Raw genomic sequence first — 18,461 nt, forward strand, 5'->3', positions numbered from 1 at the left:
AAAATGTGGAATAGATTCAGATCCTTGTTGTGTTACATGTATGGTGACATTGGGACTACCATGTTGCCATGTGATTGTTAAGTTTGATGGTGTGATCTCTCTATTGACTATTGATCCATTTTGGCGTCATCAATATTTTCAACCTCTTCAGAAAGATATTCCCAGAAAAGAGTATAAGGATTCACGGACATTGAAAGAAACTTTTGCAAAGTTATCGACTTCAAATGAGTCTCCGTACCAGATTATCATGCACCAATTTAAATTCATTGTGCACCCCGAAACCACAATATACCTTGAACCAAAAAAGCAATAAAGTGTCAGGTATATCCGAAGGGTGGGCCAAAAGAAGCGACTCGAAAACATGAGAGAGCAGAAGAAAAAGAAGCTTCTAATACCAACAAATTAAAGTTGTCTACATTTGAAATAACTGACAAGGAGTACGATGAAATCCAAACAAAACAAAAAAAACAGGTACTATTTGTCTCACCAAAGGTACAATGTTAACCTCCTTGAAAGAATTAGGTGAAATTTGGCGACCGGTTAATGTTATCTGATGTACTTGCCTCGTCATATTTTTCCATATATGTTATCAATATATGATGTTCAAGGGGATCGAAATTGTGGGTTTCGGGTGGTCACGGAACATATCGGGTACATGTGGGAAGCTGAAACTTCCAGATATACGCAACACAAGTATGCAAGGTACCGGATGAGTCGGCATCTAGAGCAAAATGCAGAATTTTATATGAAAATTCAAGATTGTAAACAGTCATTGGATAATTTATTTTCTCATGTCCAGGGTCAATTATTCCAGAAAGCCATGACAATGGAATATTGGATGTTGATGCCGGCGTGTGGCCATTTGATAGCAGATGTTAGAGAATTGCTCGGTCGAACTCTCAAGCGTTGCTATCTCAAGCTTGTTTGTTAAGTTTAATTGTCAAAACTATAAGTCTTGATTTCTAGTCTACTTATAGCTATGTCTCGGGTTAGGATAGAATGTGTAGTTGAGTTTTAGACTTCACGAAGTTCATCGATTGAAGACGAAGAACTACTAAGGGGAGATTGTGGAAATTCATCAACAAAGGTATATGGAGACTTGAACTCATCTATCACTCAGAAGTATATTATATTCTATCTCTGATTGAGACAAAAGTCGTATAACTATATAGACTTTACATTATACACATTTGATATTTCGAGCTGAGTTTAACTCGCGTATATCTTTCTCGAAATATGTGTTGCAAATCTTTTTGATTTAAACACGCTCATCATTATTCTTGACGAAAGTCAAAAGATGATCATGTGAAAATCACCTGGTAATATCTTACATAATTTGTGTGAGACAGTCATTTGATGTAGGCTCGGAATGTTTCGTATTGAACATTCGATCACTTGAAAATTGCTTATAAGCTAATAGTTTGTGTGAGACATCTATTGTCGTCTTCTAAGAATGTTTCAATGATTGAAAAAAAAGTTAAGAGTTAAAACCCATCTATGCATACATTAGGGTTTATGTATTTAGTGTATGAACTGTTTTGACGGAATTCAGGACCAGAAGTTTGCGTACTCGTGCCCAAACTTATTCAACTGTGTAAGTCAGGGTACTTAAGTTTGCATGCCCATTCTCAAAATGATTTAACTGTTGAAGTTCGGGAACTTAATTTCGCGTACCTGTTCACAGACTTAAGTGGTTCAAGTTCTTAAATCGATTAAATATGATTTCATACTCATGAACAAGTACATTTATAAATTAAGGAATGCAATCTTTGCAAGCCATGGCTAAAAAGTTCATGAACTGATTCTTTTGAATCAATACGATTTTGCTTCAATTGTGTCTTGTATACTTCTATGAGAATATAAACAATTGAACAACTCTATGAGTAACACAATTAGATTCATTTGATTATCAATTGATATAGAAGTGTTAAGATGAACAAGATTAAGATAAAAGTGTTCATATGGCTAACTTCGGTTAACTATTATTGAGCCAACTTATTAAAGAACTACTCGGCCGAACTCGCAAGCGTTTCTATCTCAATCTTGGTGTCAAGTTTAGTTTCCAAAACCATAAGTCTTGATTTCTAATCTACTTATATCCGTGTCTCGGATTAAGATAGAATGTGTAGTTGAGCATTAGACTTCACGACGTTCATCGATTGAAGATGAAGAACTACTAAGGGGATCTTCTGGAGCTTCATCAACAAAAGGTATATGGAGACTTGAACTCATCTATCACTCAGAAGTCTGTTTCTATTTTATCTCTTATTGAGACAAAAGTCGTATAGCTATATAGACTTTATATTATACACATTTGATTGATATTTCTAGCTGAGTTTAACTCGCTTACATATTTCTCGAAATATGTATTGGTAAGCTTTCGCTTTAACAAAGTTCATCTTTATTCTTGACGAAAGTTAAAAGATGATCATGTGAAAATCGTCTGGTAACATCTTACATGATTTGTGTGAGACAGTCATTTGATGTAGACTCGAAATGTTTCGTTTTGATCTATTGATCACTTGAAAATTACTGTGAAACTAGTAGTTTGAGTGAGACAGATATTCCCATCTTCAAATAATGTTTCAATGATTAAGATAGAGTTTAGAACGATTAACCATTGATTGAATATAGCACCATATGCGTACTGGTTTGATAGTTGAAGTCTGGGAACCATAGTATGCATACCCGTATGCATTCCGGCCGAGTTCAAGTCCGGGAATTTAACTGAGGTTGGTCACGTATGACAATATGCGTACACGTTCGTATACTGGCGAACCCAGACCAAGTCCAGAACTCTAAGTATGTGTACCCGTTTCCATACTTGAGTGGTTTAAGTTATAAAATCGGTTTGTTCATGAACAAATATATTTATATATTTAGGAATGCAATCTTTTGTAAACCGTGACTATAATGTTCATGAATCAAAATCGATTTTTCTTCAATTGTGTCTTGTATACTTCTATGAGAATATAAACAATTGAACAACTCCATAACTAGTTTCGTTTGAGTCATTTGAACTAGTTGTGATTAAGATGAACAAGGTTGATATGAGTGTGTGCATATGGCTAACTTCGGTTAACTATTGTTGAGCCAACTATGTGCACACGTTTGGGTACAATTACTCATACCTAAATGAAGTCACATTCCATTTGTATAGAACACGCTAAGTTTGATCTAACGGTTGGAAGATATTATCTTGACTCTAATCAAGTTTTCATCTAACGGTGAATATTGAATTCTTTGTAACCAAGGTAGCATTGATTGCAAACCCTGATTTGAAGACTATATAATGGAGAACTCTAGCAACTGGGAAACCTAATCCCCACACCTTCTGTGTGATACTAGTTACGACTAGATTTGATTCTCCTTTAACCTAATTTTTTCCTAAAACCATTATATCTTAATTACTTAAAGACTTCATTAGGATTCTGAATCCAGACCCGACTATTTTCTATGTAGTTGAATGTTCGGATCTTACTTTGTTCTATTGTGTTGAGTACTATCTAAGATTTGCTCGAGATTTAATCTTAGATAGGTAAGATAAAAAGTAGTCACAAACATCTTCGTCTCATCTTCTGTGATTCCACAATATCTTGTTTCGCTTCCATACGATTAAGATTATTGTGAGGTGATTGATATTACTAGGATGTTCTTCGGTAATATAAGTCTGGTGTATCAATTGGTTCCTGTTCACCTTGATTTATCAAAAGACGGAATAAAAAATTGTAGGTATTTCCATGGGAGACAGATTTATCTATTCAATAGACTATTATGTGTGAGACAGATTTATTTATCAACTCTTCGACTTTGGGCCGTAGCAACTCTTAGTTGTGGGTGAGATCAGCTAAGGGAATAATGTGTGCAGAATCCGGCATGGTTCAAGAGGCGTAAGGAACACGATTGTACCTTAATCAGTGTGAGATTGGTTATGGCTCAACTACATTCCAGTTCGAAGTTAATTGGTAGTAGGATAGAGTCTGTAGCGGATTAATACAGTATGGTGTTCAAATATGGACTAGGTCCCAAGATTTTTATGCATTTGCGGTTTCCTCGTTAACAAAATTTATGGTATCTGTGTTATTTCTTTTCCGCATTATATTTTTATATAATTGAAATATCACGGGTTGTACGTAGTTCAATCAATTAGGTAATCCAACCTTTGGTTGTTGATATAAATTGATTGACACTTGGATATTGATCTTTGGTACCATCCAAGTTATTTCTCATATGAATCCAGCTCACAGATTTCTATCTGTTCGATTGCAGATTGATTTGAGAAAGTGAGATATAACTCCTGGATGTATTTTCCTTGATTGAGTATGACTGTCTAGTTGATTCTCTTGGAAATATATTGGAGCTAGTCCACACAAATTTCCTAAAAGAAATATTGGGTATGGTTGTTAGACCCCCGATTTTTCACAACTCAATATACACGTTTAAGTACGGTTACCCATATCTAAATTAAGGTATATTTCATTTGTGTGTAACAAGCTAAAGACCATCTAAAGGTGGAAATATATTAGCTTGAATCTTGAATCAGGTTTCATCTAACGGTGAATATTGATTGCTTTGTTCCAAAGTTATCAAATCCTGATTTGAAGACTATATAAGGGAGAACTCTAGAAACTAGGAAACCTAATCCCCACACCTCATGTGTGATACTAGTTGCGACTAGAGTCGATTGTCCTTTAACCTAGGTTTTTTCTAAAACCATTATAGGTTAACGACTTAAAGACTTCATTGGGATTCCGAAGCCATACCCAACTATTTTCTCTGTAGTTGCGTGTTCTGATCTTACTTTGTTTTATCGTATTGAGTACTATCTTCTCTAAGATTTGTTCGAGATTTATCTCCGATAGGTAAGCTATAAAATGTAGTCACAAAGCTCTTCGTCACATTCTTTGTGATTCCATAATAACTTGTTCTACTACCATATAGTTAAGTTATTGTAAAGTGATTGATATTTCTAGGCTGTTCTTCGGGAATACAAGACCAGATTATCAATTGGTTTCTGTTCACCTTGATTTATCAAAAGACGGAACAAAACTTCCTAGGTATTTTTTTGGGAGACATATTTTTCTATTCAAATAGACTTTTCTATTTGAGACAGATTTTTTTTATCAAGTCTTCGACTTGGGATCGTGGAAACTCTTAGTTGTGGGTGAGATTATCCAAGGGAATCAAGTGCGTAGAGTCCTGCTGGGATTTAGAGGCGTATGTGTGGATGGTGTTTTTTAGCTTAGGGCGAAAACTGTAAAAGTCTGTCTACCTGACCCGGCATCAGAAGTAGTAGACCTTGACATATCTTTATTTCGTAGGGTATTTGGAGAATATATCAGAATCTAATGAGTGCCTATGTCTCTCTTCATATTATATTGAAACTCAGGCTCCTAGATGAATTGTTCACTAGTATAGAGCCTAATGAGCGTTTAAGCTCCTAGCTGCGTTACTCACTAATGCGGGAGCCCGCCTAGTATTTTCCTATGCTATGTTCCCCAGCTGAAATATAATGTTGGCATGACATGACGATTAATGTTCACTCGCACCAGAGTAGCATGAATCTCCCGAGGTGTCAGTATTGAGGTCTGCATGAAAGTACTCACACAGGCTGCGCCACTCTCTGATAAAGAGATTTTTCGTGTCAACGCGCTTTTTAAATTAAAAGTTAGCACGATCGAAACACTTAAATTCCTTAAGGAAAACCTAGATTCTCCATGTCAGTCTTAAAGAGCAATCACGACCACACGATTTGGCCAGACAATTTGACAAGCCTAACCTACTCCCAGTGGAACTAGGCAATAACTATGACGACCACCGGTGGGCCCACTAGCATCCCAGATGGTCGGATTCCCTTCAGTTTACCTGCAACGCCTTTGAACTTGGCCATAACATGGGTGATCGCGCTGTTGAAAAATGAGCTCAAACGAGCTAAGAACGGCAAAAACGGTCTCAAAAACATCACAACGGCCTAAGTTAGCTAGCCTAGTTGGATGACTTAGATCTTCTTTCGAATGATCAAAAGGGTACTGGCGTGTTCACCGACGACCCAATTCCGTCCTTGGTCGATCTGCTTGCTCATAGCAAGCCAAGAGCGCATTGAATCGCTTGCCCAAAGTAGGGTGAACGTGCTGTTTTGGAAACCCTAAGTTGTGTTGCGGAAACGCGCTACTATCGCAACCATCCATCTTCGCCGTCCAAATCTAGTGGCTTAGATTCAATTTCACGCGACCCCGAAGGTATTAACATTCTCACTGGAAACCCACCTTTGCACATGGACGATCGGCCTTCTCAAACTAATGCTAAGTGCCTTGAATCCTTTTCCCAAAAGAGGGTTGTCCGCATGACTCCTAAACCCTAAATTACATCAACGGCAATATGCAACTGCTGCAAATAATCTCGTCCATCCAACTTCGCTAGGCTGGTTGGATAGTTTAGATTTGTTTTCAGGAGGCCAACAGGGTAACATTGTGACCATCGACCACCCCTCCTCCATAGGAAGCGATTGACCAAGTGGTAGCTCACCCGTAGGGTTCTCAAACGATCACCCAAAGGTGTCCGTTCATGCTACCTTTTTAAGACGCTCAATTCGCGACTAATTCAAACGATCTCTAAAACAACGATGCTTCCTGCACATCGAATATTTTCAATTTCTTGTTTAAAAGCGATGTTTTATATACATCGATTATAAGCGATGTTGATTTCACAAATAATTTATTATTTGTCCTAAAAAGCATTATGTGATGCTTTTAGCGGTGAGTCTCACGACTTGACCCATTCACTCGAGACATCACACATGTCACAAATTGGGGGATGCTCACTGGGGTATTGGTCTGGCGGTTTACAGCGTGCGGCGTGCAACGCGCGCATTACGAGAAAGTGGCAGTAAAGGAAGGACGGTTAACATTAATGATACTAGTGGGTGAAAGTGTGACTAGTTCTCCCTCGTAATGGAAACGTGTTGATCACCAGTTTTTACACAACCCCACTTCTGCACTGCTTAATCACCTCCACTTCCTACGAGATCAGTGCGTGCTCGAACATGACTTGTATAAATAGGATTTCAAAATATTTCGACAAAAACACAAGTATTATCAACACAAGTATCCAGAAAACACCGAGAACTGATAGCTTACACTCTACAATCCAGTTCTACATTCTGATAAGTCATAAAACAACCACACCTTCATAATTTAACATTCTGATCTCAAACACCTTCTTCGCTTCCCTCCCTAAGATCAACCTTCTCCTTCACTTTGTGACCGAATTGAATCTGGAACGACCATTTCTTGGTTTAGGCCAGAGTCTTATAGATTGATATCTCGAATCTAAAAGTACTACCGTGCAGTACATTTGTTTAGGGTTTGAATTCGTTTATCATCAACACACCCAAATTTACCAAAAACAGCAGAATCAGTTTTTACCCCAAAACAGTATGGAACACGATTGTACGTGAAAAAGCGGGGGTCTAACAACACCACCAAATATTTCGCTTAGCAATCTGTATGGACTAACTCCAATATACTTTGCTAGAGAATCAACTAGACAGTCAGACTCAATCTAGACTAAAGTATATCGAGGAGTTAATATCTCTCCCATGTTTTGATTTACTGCAGCTAATAGAAATCAGCGAGTCTTTAATCAAACACAAGGAATAACTTGGATGGTACCAAAGACCAATATCCAAGGATCAATCAATGATAATCAACAACCAAAGGTTGGATTAATCTAATTGATGATCTAACGCACAACCTGTATTATTTCAATTATAAAGATAAAACAATAAAATGCGGAAATTGAAATAACACAGACACCAGAAATTTTGTTAACGAGGAAACCGCAAATGCAGAAAAACCCTGGGACCTAGTCCAGATTGAACACACACTGTATTAAGCCGTTACAGACACTAGCCTACTCCAAGATAACTTCAGACTGGACTGTAGTTGAACCCCAATAAATCTCCCACTGATCCAGGGTACATTTATGCTCCTACGCCTCTGATCCCAGCAGGATACTGCGCACTTGATTCCCTTAGCTGATCTCACCCACAACTAAGAGTTTCTACGACCCAAAATCGCAGGCTTTGACAATAAAAAAATCTGTCTCACACAAATAAGTCTATCAAAGGATCAATCTGTCTCCCACTGATAAACCCTAAAAGTTTTGTTCCGTCTTTTGATAACAATCAAGGTGAACAGGAACCAATTGATAATCCGGTCTTATATTCCCGAAGAACATCCTAGAGTTATCAATCACCTCACAACAATCTTAATCGTATGGTAGCGAAACAAGATGTTGCGGAATCACAAACAATGAGACGAAGATGTTTGTGACTACTTTTTATATCTTGCCTATCGGAGATATCAATCTTAAGCCAATCAATCTGATTGTACTCGTACGATATAAGATGCAAGATCAGATCACACAACTACGATAAAAGTAGTATCGGTCTGGCTTCACAATCCCAATGAATTCTTTAAGTCGTTAACCCGGTTTAAGAAAATAAAACCAGAGGGTTAAAGGAGAATCGACTCTAGTATGCAAACTAGTATCACACGTAAGGTGTGGGGATTAGTTTTGAACAATACTAGATGTCTCCTTTATATAGTCTTTCAAATCAGGATTTTGCCAAACAATATCCACCATTAGATGAAAACCTGATTTAGATTCAAGCTAATATTTCTCAACCGTTTGATCGAAAACTTAGCTTGTTACACACACTTGAAAATGCACGCTTATAGGTTTGTTAACCGTACCCAAACGTATGAACTTGTTGGTTTAATAATAGTTAACCAAAAGGTTAGCCATATGAGCATTTCATATCAACCATGTTCTTCTTAACCATAACTAGTTCAACTGACTTCAAATGAACTAGTCAGAGAGTTGTTCAATTGCAAGGAAATCTTATGTACTACACAAGACACAATTGAAGCAATGATGATTTGATTCACTGGAATCGGTTCATGAAATTTTATATCCACAGTTTGCAAATTGCATTCCTTAGTCTTTTAAGTTTAAGTTCAGAAATCATCTTCAGATATATAACCTCCTTAAGTTCGCAGACTAGGTTCGCGGACTTAAGCAACCGGGCAGAGTTTACAAACTCCAGCAGAAAATCTCGGCAAAAGACCTTCCGTCGGTTAGCGGACTGGGTTCGCGGACGCAGCTAGTTCGTCAACTCCAGCAGAATTTCTCGGGATGAGAAGTTCGGAAATTCTCGGACTGAGTTCGCGGACTTGACAAAGCCATTCTTCCGGTTTCTCTTGATCAACAAAGTTCGCAAACTTTGGTTCAAGGAATAGGACTTATACATAAATATGTTTCCACAACAATACTTATGTCCATCATTGGTTATGTAATCTAAACTCTCATTTCAATCATTGAACCATTCTTAGAGGACGTTATATAGTTGTTACACCATTACTCGTCAAAGCAATTTTCAAAGTGATTGAAACATATCATGACTTTTGTCACTAGGAAAAGATAAACTTGATAGAAGCGAAAATATTACCAACACATATTTCGAGATATAGATAGGCAAGGTATAATCATCTCTAAATACCAAGTGTGTACAATCCAAGTCTATATATATAGCATATGACTTCTTGTCTCAAAGAGTAGGAGAAAGAGTAGATAGACTTTTAAGTGATAGATAAGTTCAAGTCTTCACATACCTTTTTGTCGAGAAGTTCCACCGGTTCCTTGAGTAGTTTTTCTACTTGTACAATGAATCGCCATGAAGTCCTTGAGCTCAACTAAACTTTCTTTCCTAGTCTGAGACTTAGCTATAATAGACTAGAAATCAAGACTTATAGTTTTGATCACTAACATTGACAAACATGCTTGAGATAGCAACGCATGCGAGTTTGACCGAGAAATTCTCTAACAGTACGTACCTTAATCAAAGTGAGATTGGTTAGGGTTCAATTACATTCCAGTCTGAAGTGAACTTGAAGTAGGCTAGAGTGTATAACGGCTTAATACAGTATGATGTTCAAATCTGAACTAGGTCCCGGGGTTTTTCTGTATTAGCGGTTTCCTCGTTAACAAACTTCTGGTGTGTGTGTTATTTCTTTTCCGCATTATATTTGATTATATAATTAAAATATCATATGTTGTGGGTAGTTCAGTCAATTGGTAAATCCAACCTTTGGTTGTTGATTGAAATTGATGGACACTTGGATATTGGTCTTTGGTACCATCCAAGTTATTTCTCATATTGATCCGGCTCACAGATTCCTATCTGTTAGATTGTAGATTGATTTGAGAAATTGAGATATAACTCTTGGATATATTTTCCTTGATTGAGTCTGACTGTCTAGTTGATTCTCTTTGAATTATATTGGATTTAGTCCATACATATTGCCTCAACGAAATATTAGGTGTGGTTGTTAGACCCCCGCTTTTTCAATTGGTATCAGAGCAGGCAAACACGATAAACCTAATAAGTTTGTGTTTGTTTGATCCTAAAGACTGTCCCTATGGGAAATCACTTTGGGAAACTTGTTCTGTGCATCTGTGACGCATACCAGAAATCCTCAAAGATGTTCAGAGATTATTCTTTTCATGACCGCTGGTCTCTCAAGATAATCTCACATCATCTAAGATGTTAGAAATCCTAGATGATGGAAAGCAATCCAAAGGAAAAATAAAAGACTCCTTTAAAAAGGTTCGTTGTAGGAAACGTGTGAAAAAAAGCTCAAGGATATGGAACCTCACTAGACTACTTATTAATATCTTTGATGAATACTATCGTGATGGATCAATTGACACAGATCTATTTATTTCTTTTGAAAACATTTTTAAATCTCTGGAACGACTAGTCTTGATTAAGGAAAAGGTTTGTACTGGTAAAAATTTTGATTATGTCATTCGTGATATACATTCGAGTTTTGGCAACTACTCGGTCAAAATTGATAAAAATATTTTTTCTAATGGTGTTGCGAATTCCAGTAGTTGGAAAAATCCTTTCTTTAATCATAGGAAGAATGAGTCATAAAATTCAAATAACCCTGAGTATCATCATTAGTATGATTATACTTCTGTTACATTCCACAAATATCGACTAGAGAAGGTGCATGAGGTTTCCTCTGCTCATTTAGCCTCTTGGTAACAAGATTGACTCCACCCAATTTGTATATAAGTTGAAGTGGGGCAAGTAACGGTCTGATTTGTTTTGTATTAAGGGTTAGTTTTATCTTTGATATTGATTTTTTTTTATAAAAAATCTCTCAATGGATTCCTTCCGCGCACATAAAGCTAATTGATGTTTTGCAGTCATGCATTATGTTCCTCATCACATTGATTTCTCTAGGTGTGCAAACCTCCTGGTTCTGGTTTAAAATTAGAATCCTATTTCCCTTTATGGGTTATCGAATCAGTACGGGTCCAATCCCACAACCGGGTTCTTTTAAGGGTTCTCGTACACGTACCCTTCATCTTCATCTCTTTGTCCGAGTTCGTGAACAAGGGCGTTTCCAGGGTTCACGAGTTTACTCCATTAAATTCCTTTTGTAGGTCAATAAAGGACAAAGGCTTATCATTATTCCCAGGAGCATATCAAGTAAGATTTTTCTCTCTCTTATTACTCTCAATTTTAGGGTTCATGGGGAAAATCAATAATGATGATAAGGTTTCTAAGAAGATGTCAAAAAATCATGGTTCTTCCTCTCTTAGGAGTATGAACATACCCAGTGACCAAGATTCTATTAGAATTAGATTCATCAATGTTTCTAGTAGTAAGATCTTTGAGAAGATTTCTTCTAGTGATTTCATTCTAGAGAAGAAATTGGAATGTGGTCATAAGGAAAACTTGATTTGTTTTGAGAAGTATAATCTTGGTAACATCTTTAATGGTCTTGGTGAAGGTTTTGAGACTCTCACAAGAATCTTTGATGCTAACATCCATGACGTTAATTTTGATGACTTAGAATTCAATACTATGACAAATAGGAAAAGGATTCTTGTTGTTAGAGAGTTGGTTTCAAGAATTACTAAAGTTCCTTTGGGTATTCTCCTTCCTAGACCAAGAGAAGAAAGACCATCTTATGAGATCATCTCTAATGGTCTTTATGGCAAGAATGTTGATTGGTTTGAAGGGAAACTTCCTACAAATGATCTTAGTCTTGATTTGATGTTTTTCGGGAAGCTTGGAATTTCTAATCTTTTTCCCTCCACAATTGAGAACTCTCGGTGGAGTCACGATTTTGCGGAGTTAGTCTATTTCCTCGAATTGGGTGCTCAAGGTCTTGATATTTTGTGGATTTATTATTTGTCAAATGATCTCAATGAGTCATCCAACAAGAAGTTAGGCTTTCCGTGCTTAATTGTGCAAATATATCGTGTACATTCCATTGCTCCCATTGACAGTTCTATTGGAACTCCCAAAATTGTTCGTTCGATTACTTTCAAACGTATGAAGACGAATGCTTGCAAGAGACAAAGATGTGACCCTCTTGACGGTTCTTGTGATCCTACCACCTTGAGTCTTCTTCATCAAATTCGCAAGGGTGTGCGTAAGATCAATTCCAAGGTAAAATGTGTGCAAGAACAATTACATGTGATTGCTACAAAGTTTCCCGAAATCAAGGAAGAAATGGAAAAAGTTCGAGCCTCTTGGATGGATTCCGATGCTGAAAATGATGATTAGCATCTTTATCTCTTATCATTTTTATTTTGTCTAGGAAACTTCTCATAAGAATTTATTCTTGTGTTTTAAGAAGCATAACTAGGGTTTGGAATAGCCTATATTGTGATTACACATAGCTATTGCCAACGATTTTCATCTTGCGATGTTTTTAGATTTATTATTTAAATTTTAAGTTATTTGGAAGATGATTTTGCAGTATTAATTTTTATTGGTATCATATATTGCAAAAAAAATTATGGGATATGTGTGTTTACGTCCGTGAACTATGATTGTCCTATATATGTCAAAAGTTAAGTCTACTGTTTCATTATGCAAATAGTGATGGAAAATAGGATGAACTTTTGATTGAAAATATTAAACATATGATATATCATTATGCAAATATTGATGAAAAATAGAATGAATCTTTGAATATTCCGCAATATTGATCTTTTCCTGATCCACTTCTATGTGAAAGTATTTTATGGCTCCGTAACTTTTCTTATGTTGAGCATTTCCGATTAAATTAATCATTAAGGTTTCTTTGTGGTTAAATTAATTCAGTTTATTGGATACAAATTCATGTTTCATGTGATTTGTTAATGTCCAAAGAAATCCTTCTTTTTTTGTAAAAGTAAGGTCGCTCTTGTTGTTCTTTCGGGAATGAAATGTTATGGGTGAGAGTTCTTAATTGAACTTATGATTAATTGCCAAATCTTTGTGGGGAGTGCGGCCGTGGAATATTGTAGGAGTTATCTTGTATCTTTAAAAACTCCTTGATGAATACACTAAGTTTCGACTATGTGAAATCATCGAAACAAAGTTGATATGTTCTCTTTTAGTCATGAAGTATCTCTTTGAGAATTTCATTATGATCCCGCTAGTTTTCGTACCTTTGCCAATTTATATTGACAAAAGGGGGGGATAATTATTTTGTAGTTCACAAGACATATACATATGGTTTACGGATCATTATGTAAGAGGGAGTGGTTTTCATTGTGAGATGAAGTATTGACTAAGGGGGAGTGATACATATCACCGTAGTATTATTGTCAAAGTTGTGATACAATTAAACTTTGATGTTGTGTAGTAATAGTATGACATTGTATAACAATAATTGAGAACAACTGTTTTTTTATTGTTATGGCTACGGATTTTCAACAACTATGACGCTGAGTTGAACACGTTCAGAATCACTGGAGTACTTGGAGTGACAAAAAATTCAAGGAATTTTGAAAAACCAAGGAAATCAAGCATTTGGATGAGAAGCTACAAAGTTTAATTATTTTGTAATCCATACGTGTTGATAGTTTTGTCACTAAAATTGACAAAGGGGGAGACTGATAGAGCACTGCTCGGTCGAACTCGCAAGCGTTGCTATCTCAATCTTGTTTGTCAAGTTTAGTTGTCAAAACTATAAGTTTTGATTTCTAGTCTACTTATAGCTATGTCTCGGATTAGGATAAAATGTGTAGTTGAGCTTTAGACTTAACGAAGTTCATCAATTGAAGACGAAGAACTACTAAAGGGAGCTTTTATAAATTCATCAACAAAGGTATGTGGAGACTTGAACTCATATATCACTCATAAGTCTATTCTATTCTATCTCCTATTGAGACAAAAGTCGTATATCTATATAGACTTTACATTATACACATTAGATATTTCGAGCTGAGTTTAACTCGCTTATATCTTTCTCAAAAAATTTTTTGGAAATATTTTTGCTTTAACCACGCTCATCATTATTCTTGAGGAAAGTCAAAAGATGATCATGTGAAAATTACTTGGTAGCATCTTACATGATTTGTGTGAGATAGTCATTTGATGTAGGCTCAGAATGTTTCGTATTGATCATTCGATCACTTGAAAATTGCTTACAAGATAATAATTTGTATGAGACAGCTATTGTCATCTTCTAAGAATGTTTCAATGATTGAAACGGGAGTTAAGAGATAAAACACATGTCTAGATACATTAGGGTTTGTGTACTTAGTGTACGAACTGATTTGACGGAATTCATGACCAGAAGTTTGTCTACCCGCTCGCAAACTTATTCAACTGTTTAAGTCAGGGTACTTAAGTCTGCATACCCGTTCGCAAACTGATTTAACTGTTGAAGTCCGGGAACCAAGTTTGTGTACCCATTCGTAAACGGTTTCAACTGAGTTCGGTCTGGAGCTAAAGTTTGCGTACCTGTTTGCAAATTTTCTGCTTGTGACCAATGTCCGGAAATTAAGTTCACGTACCCTTTGCAAACTTAAGTGGTTCAAGTTCTTAAATCGGTTAAATATGATTTCATACTCATGAACAATTACATTTATATATGAAGGAATGCAATCTTCGCAAATTGTGGCTAAAAATGTTCATGAACTGATTCTTATCAATCAATCCGATTTTGATTCAATTGTATCTTGTATACTTCTATGAGAATATAAACAATTGAACAACTCTATGAGTAGTACAATTAGATTTATTTGATTATCGATTGATCTAGAAGTGTTAAGATGAAAAAGGTTAAGAGAAAAGTGTTCACATGGCTAACTTCGGTTAACTGTTGTTGATCCAACTCAATATACATGTTTAGGTATGGTTACCCATATCTAAATGAAAGTATGTTTGATTTGTGTGTAACAAGCTAAGACCATCTAACGTTGGAGAGATTTTGCTTTGGTTTTAAGCAGACTTAGTTTGAAACTTAAATCAGGTTTTCATCTAACGGTGAATATTGATTGGTTTTTTCCAAAGTTATCAAACCCTGATTTGCAGACTATATAAGAAAGAACTCTAGCAACTGGGAAACCTAATCCCCACACCTCATGTGTGATACTAGTTGCGACTAGAGTCAATTCTCCTTTAACCTAGGTTTTTCCTAAAACCATTATAGGTTAACGATTTAAAGACTTCATTGGGATTCTGAAGCCAAACCCAACTATTTTCTCGTAGTTGTGTGTTCTGATCTTACTTTGCTTTATCGTATTGAGTACCACATTCTCTAAGATTTGCTCAAGATTTATGTCCTATAGGTAAGATATAAAAAGTAGTCACGAAGCTCTTCGTCTCATTCTTTGTGATTCTACAATAACTTATTCTACCACCATATAGTTAAGTTATTGTGAGGTGATTGATATTTCTAAGTTGTTATTCGGGAATATAAGAACGGATTATCAATTGGTTATTGTTCACCTTGATATTAAGGAACGTGACTGTACCTTAATCAGCGTGAGATTGGTTAGGGCTCCACTACATTCCAGTCCGAAGTTAACTTGTAGTAGGATAGAGTCTATGGCGTCTTAATACAATGTGGTGTTCAAATCTGGACTAGGTCCCGGGGTTTTTCTGCATTTTCCGTTTCCTGATTAACAAAACTTCTGGTGTCTGTGTTATTTCTTTTCCGCATTATATTTTCTATATAATTGAAATATCCCAGGTTATGCGTTGTTCAATCAATTGGTAAATCCAAACTTTGGTTGTTGATTGAAATTGATTGACACTTGAACATTGGTATTTGGTACCGTTCAAGTTGTTTCTCATAATAATGAGGCTCGCCGATTTCTATCTGTTTGATTTGCTGATTACATTAAGAAACAGAGATATAACTCTTGGATATATTTTCCTAGATTGAGTCTGACTGTCTAGTTGATTCTCTTGGAATTATATAGGAGTTAGTCCATACAGATTTCCTAAACGAAACATTGGGTGTGGTTATTAGACCCTCGCGTTTTCAATTGGTATCAGAGCAGGCAAACACGTTTAAGACCTCATAAGTCTGTGTTTGTAGCAATCTGACTCTATGGACAGAAACGATATCTCTATAAACATATCACTAGTCTTCGATGGCTCGAATTACTTATAGTGGAAAAAATTTATGCATGCCTTTCTCCAAGCACGTGATTTTCAATCATAGGTTCATGTAGTTAATGGCTATGATCCTCCGGTTGTTACAGAAGGCGATGTAACTGTTCCAAAGGATATTGGTGCATATGATCCTGCCGATATTCTCGCTGCAAAGCAAAATTTTGACGGATTAAATGCTGTCATCCATGCCATTACCCAAGATTTTCAGCACCATGTGACTAGGTGCACTAAGTATAAAGATGCTTGGGATATCTTAGAAACTGTATTCGAAGGAAATTCCTCTAAGAAATAAGTTAGGCTTCAAAACATAAATTCTGATTGGGAAAACCTTCGTATGGCTGATGAAGATTCATTTGATGTGTATGTGTTAATGCATCTTTTGTATTGGGTAAGACTATTCCTGAAAAGGACATTGTGATGAAAATTCTCAGATCGTTGCCAGCTAGATACGATTCTAAGAAAAATGCCATCGTCGAAGGAAATAACCTTGATACTTTCTCCAGAAATACTTTTGTTGGAAAGTTAAAGATCTTTGATCATGAGAATACATCCAAATCTGGGAAGGATATTGCTTTCAAAGCACAAAAGAACACTAAAATGCTTGACAAAAGTAAAAGTGTTAGCAACTCTGTTGTTGATCCTATTGAGACTAATTCATCAAATGAAGATCTTGACAACTCAGTTTCATTGATCACAAAACAGTTTAAAAATCTTCTTTTGAAGAGAAGTAAACGGTTCATCAGAGAAACCCAGGTCATCAGTCAAACCTCATGACCGTGCCCCTCCGAAAAACAGGGACACTGTCGATACTGATGATGAGGATATGACACAATGCTTCAAGTTTAAAGGTTTTGGTCATTTTTCTAATGAGTGTCTGAATTGTAGAAAATACAGTGGGAACAAAGGTCTTGTTGCAGCTCTTGATGAAATGTCTGATCACTATGATTCGAACAATGATGAAAAGTCAAGTGCTGCACTCCTTGGTGAAAATATTGATTTTGATAATTTTAGCAATACGTACATCAATCTTGATATTTTTCTTGGAGAAATTTCGTAAACCACTATGAAGGATAAAATGGATTTTTTCCTGTCTATTGAAAGTTCTATTTCACATGTTTCATGTACCTCAATTTGTTTAGCAACATGCTCAGCCGTGGTGTCTGATCCATCCTCCACATTGACATGTTCTTATTGTACTTTTAAGGGTCATGAACTCTCCAAGTGTTACAAGTACAAGCATAAAATAAGATATGTCAACAAACTTCAACGGAGAGCAAATCGATTAGCCAACAAGCTCAAACTTGTTCAGAAGTCGAATTCATCTGAGGTATGTAAACTCAACTCTTCTCCGGGGAAGTTAATCTCTAAAGGAAAAGTTAGACCTCTACAGAAAAGAACAAGGTCTAAATATTTTGTGAAAAAAGGTATTAAGAATTCCGTACAAGAATTGTATGGTGGACATATTATTGTTCACCCAAAAACAGCTTAATTGTGTTGAAGGTGCATCTTGTCTCATGTGCCTGGTCAAAGAGACAAGAGTTGAGCACAAATCAGGCTTTAGGAAAAGAATTTTTTTGTTTTTATTTTGTTTCTTTTTGTTTTCCGGAATTTTGTTGATCTTTTCATATCATTGATTGGTATTGAAAAGGTTTTTCCTTTTTGGTCATTGAAAGAGGGTTAATATCGACAATTCTACCTTTTTTAGGGTTATGAATTGGTCGTACATGAATTCTATTATATATATATATATATAAGTTCTGTAACCATACATTCCTTTTTCCTTCCCTGAAAACTCTTTTATCACAAGATTGCTTGTAGAGCTTTAATTGTGTATTTAACAATTTCATATTTGAATGGAGATTCCAAGCATCATATCTTCTGATGGAAAAGATGTTAATATGATTGTTAAGCCATCAATCACGAAAGAAAAAGATAAATCTCATTCATCTACTACTTTGAAGAGAAAAAGGAATAATAT

Source organism: Papaver somniferum, chromosome 2 (assembly GCF_003573695.1).
Source record: "Papaver somniferum cultivar HN1 chromosome 2, ASM357369v1, whole genome shotgun sequence".
Classification (NCBI taxonomy): domain Eukaryota; kingdom Viridiplantae; phylum Streptophyta; class Magnoliopsida; order Ranunculales; family Papaveraceae; genus Papaver; species Papaver somniferum.